We start from the raw sequence: 4,683 nt of genomic DNA on the forward strand, positions 1-4,683 counted from the left end.
TCCTTCCAATCTTCGTATGCATATGACTCCCATCCACAGTCAACGTCCTGGCCCGTCACTCTTATCTGCATCACATGAAAATAACTGAAATGAGTATAAAACTCAGCAAGTGGAACTCTTACATAACAATGAACATATCATACTCTGTAAAACATAGCTTTGAAATCAATAAATACCATCAACTCTGAAACATGAATATCATAGCAATAGCAATAACAATGAGATGGTATTTCTCTTTACTCTGGGGATTGATTTCAATAGTATCTCTGCTCTGGTGCTCGTATCCCTATCGATATAAACCGATAACTCTGAGGGATATAAGCCTGTGGTCGTTGATCAACTAATTGCATGCAATCTCTGACTATGTATCTATCAATCCAATAAAACATTTGAAACTCGCTCTTGGCATTTAATCAATCACTTTGAAGTCTAAACTCTTTGTATTCCCTTTTTAATACAATTGAGACATACAATGTCTCCAATATATATACAATTGAATCAATACATAGTTATGAAGCCAATGAAGGGAATAACACAATAAAACCTTTGAAACACAATACATATACTATCATGTGAGCACAAGGGATGAAATTCCACTTACAAACCACAAGAACACCTCAATCTATGCTCTTGATACACCACCTACAACAATAATCCATAAATAACACCAACATCAACTCTATATCCAAGGATCCAAGATAAATAATCCATTAAACCAACAAATACATCAAACCTATAACATCTCTTCTCCAAAACCAAGAGATAACACAACCAAAAGCTTACCTTAGCTTCCTAGCACCAAGGAGAACTTCGATCTCTACTCGAAAATCGAACTAGAACCAAGAATCAGAGGTAGGAAATGAAAGAAATGGAGGAAAACCCTTGCTTGAAGAGAGAAAAACGAGATTGAGAGGAAAGAAGAAGGGAAAAGTGAAGTCAACTTATCCAAAAAGCTACTAAATATCTCGCCCATACCTCAATAATGCATTACCGCGGGTGCGCTCAAACAAACACCGCGGGTGCGCTAAGCTCTCGGCAATCCACCAATTTCTGAAATACTCAGACCGCGGGTGCGGTCTCTACCGCGGGTGCGGTCTCAACACCACCGCGGGTGCGGTGATGCCACGGCTCTCCAACTCTAAAATCATGGATAGTACACCGCGGGGGCACTCCTACTAGAGCGCGGGTGCACTCTGGTCACGGCAATGAACAACTTCCAAGCAACTAAAATCGATCCGAAACGTTGAAACGAACAATCAATACCAACTAACACCTCAAGACAATAATAACCAACAATACTATGGCCCATAAACACAGCTCTAAACATCTAATCAAATAACCCAAATAAACATACAAAACTTAAACCGTACCGTACACCGGGCTCTGCTATTACAATCTCCCCTCCTTAAGGGAATTTCGTCCTCGAAATTGACGTCACTGCACGAACAACTCAAGATACTTCTCTCTCATCTCATCCTCTGGTTCCCACGTAGCCTCTTCGATCAAATGGTTCCTCCAAAGGACTTTAACGATGCCGATCTCTTTGTTCCTCAAAACTCTAACTCTGTGATCCAAAATCTGGACCGGAATCTCTTGGTAGGTCAAATTCGGCGTCAAGTCCAATGGTTCGTGGCGAAGAACATGGGAAGGATTCGCAATATACTTCCTGAGCATCGATACGTGAAAAACATTATGAACTCTGTCAAGATCTGGCGGTAGGGCTAATCTGTAGGCTCGATCACCAACTCTGTCCAATATCTCGAATGGACCAATAAACCTCGGACTCAACTTACCCTTCCTGCCAAATCGCATCACACCCTTGAGAGGTGCTATCTTCAGAAACACGTGATCGCCAACCTCAAACTGTAAAGGTCTACGACGAACATCGGCATAACTCTTCTGTCTCGACTGCGCAGTCTTCATCCTCTCACGGATAACAGCAACAACATCGGCTGTCTGTTGGACCAACTCTGGTCCCAACATCTTCCTCTCACCAAACTCATCCCAATACAAGAGAGATCTACACTTCCTGCCATAAATTTCCTCATACGGTGCCATCCCAATCGTCGCTTGGTAGCTATTGTTGTACGTGAACTCCACAAGAGGCAACTTAGAATCCCAACTACCAGAATAATCAATAGTACAAGCTCTGAGCATATCCTCAAGAATCTGAATGACTCTCTCTGACTGACCGTCGCTTTGAGGGTGATAAGCTGTACTGAATGCTAACCGTGAACCCATAGCTCTGTGCAAACTCTTCCAAAACTCTGAGGTAAATCTAGGGTCACGATCAGACACGATCGACACAGGGACACCGTGAAGTCTAACAATCTCTGCTATGTAATCCTCAGCATACTGATTCCTGGAATACGTCGTCTTGACTGGAAGAAAGTGCGCTGACTTGGTCAATCGATCAACAATAACCCAAATGGAATTAAAACCCTTCTGCGTCCTAGGAAGACCAGTCTCGAAATCCATCGTAATATGCTCCCACTTCCACTGAGGAATCGGCAATGACAACAATGTCCCAGCAGGTCTCTGGTGCTCAATCTTCACCTGCTGACAAGTTAGGCACTGAGAAATGAACATAGCAATATCTTTCTTCATACCTGGCCACCAGTAGAGTCTACGAAGATCCTGATACATCTTGGTGCTGCCTGGATGTATCGAATATGGCGCGGTATGAGACTCTGTCAGAATATCTCGCCGAATATCATCACCAACAGGAACACAAATACGGCCTCTAAAAGTCACCAAACCCTCTCCATTCAGCCCAAACTCTGAATTCCCTCACTCCTCTGCTCTAGCTCTCAACTCTGCCAACTGAACATCGTCAGTCTGCTCTCTACGGATCCTGTCCGTCAATGTAACCCAAATGACCAACGCTGAAAAGCGAGCAATGGTCCCCGGAACTACCAAAGAAATCTCCTCTCTCTGCAAATCCATCAACAATGGTCTCTGAATCAAAGAACTCAAGGAAGAACTCGACTTACGGCTCAAAGCATCAGCCACAACGTTCGCCTTCCCCGGGTGGTAACTAATAGTCACATCATAATCTTTGACAAGTTCTAACCACCTCCTTTGCCGCATATTGAGCTCTTTCTGGGAAAACAGATACTTCAAACTCTTGTGGTCTGTGAATATCTCACACTTTTCGCCATACAAATAATGTCTCCAAATCTTCAAGGCGAAAACCACAGCTGCTAGCTCTAAATCATGCGTCGGATAATTCTTCTCATAGTCTTTCAACTGGCGAGAAGCATAGGCTATAACCTTACCTCGCTGCATCAGCACTGCACCAAGGCCTTTCTTCGACGCATCGGTATAGACAACAAAATCCTCTGAACCACTGGGCAATGAAAGAACAAGAGTTGTCGTCAATCTATCCTTCAACTCTTGAAATGCACTCTGGCAATCAATGGACCACTCGAACTTCACAGTCTTCCTCGTCAAATTGGTCAATGGCAAGGCAATCTTGGAGAAATCTGAAATGAAACGACGATAATAACCCGCCAAACCAAGGAAACTGCGTACCTCAGAAACAATAGTAGGAATAGGCCACTTATAAACTGCCTCTATCTTCACTGGATCAACAGCTATGCCATCTTTCGAAACAACATGGCCTAGAAAAGAAATCTGATCCAGCCAAAACTCACACTTCTTCAACTTGGCAAACAACCTCTTCTCCCTCAACAATCGGAGAACAACTCTGAGATGCTCGGCATGAAGCTCCCTGGTCTTGGAATAGATCAATATGTCGTCGATGAAGACAATGACGAAGCTATCCAAATACGGCTGGAACACACGGTTCATCAGGTCCATGAAAACTGAAGGAGCATTGGTCAGACCAAAAGAAATCACAAGAAACTCATAGTGACCATACCTGGTCCGGAACGCTGTCTTAGTGATATCGGACTCCCTAACCTTCAACTGATAGTAGCCAGACCGAAGATCAATCTTCGAAAATACAGTGGCACCATGAAGTTGCTCAAATAGATCGTCAATCCGTGGCAACGGATACTTGTTCTTGATCGTCACTTTCTTGAGCTCTCTATAGTCGATACACAGCCGCAAAGACCCATCTTTCTTCTTAACGAAAAGAACCGGAGCTCCCCAAGGCGAAGAACTCGGACGAATAAAACCCTTGTCAGAAATATCCTGCAACTGCGTCTTCAACTCCTTCATCTCGGTAGGGGCCATTCGGTACGGAGCCTTAGAAATAGGAACCGTACCTGGAGCTAGATCAATCACAAACTCAACGTCTCTGTCCGGCGGCAAACCCGGCACATCATCCTCAAACACATCAGCAAACTCCCTCACAACATCAATATCATCAATATTCAACTTAATCAATCTATCCACATCCACAATCGAAGCCAGAAACACATCACAACCTCTACACATCAACTTCTCAGCCTCAAGACAAGAAATAAAAGGAAGGACCAGTGAAGTACCTGCACTGACGAGAACTCCTCCCTTAATGCTATCATCTGCAAAGGTCACCGTCTTAGCAACGCAATCAATAACAGCACGATAGGTCGACAGCCAATCCATGCCAAGAATAACATCAAAGGCAACCATCGGGATAACAATCAAATCGGCAAAAACAACTCGCTCCTCAATACAAACAGGGCATGCATAAACAATAGACGTCGGGCACAACACGTCCCCCGAAGGCAAAAC

This window comes from Primulina eburnea, unplaced genomic scaffold, assembly GCF_022965805.1.
Source record: "Primulina eburnea isolate SZY01 unplaced genomic scaffold, ASM2296580v1 ctg555_ERROPOS3300000, whole genome shotgun sequence".
Lineage (NCBI taxonomy): Eukaryota > Viridiplantae > Streptophyta > Magnoliopsida > Lamiales > Gesneriaceae > Primulina > Primulina eburnea.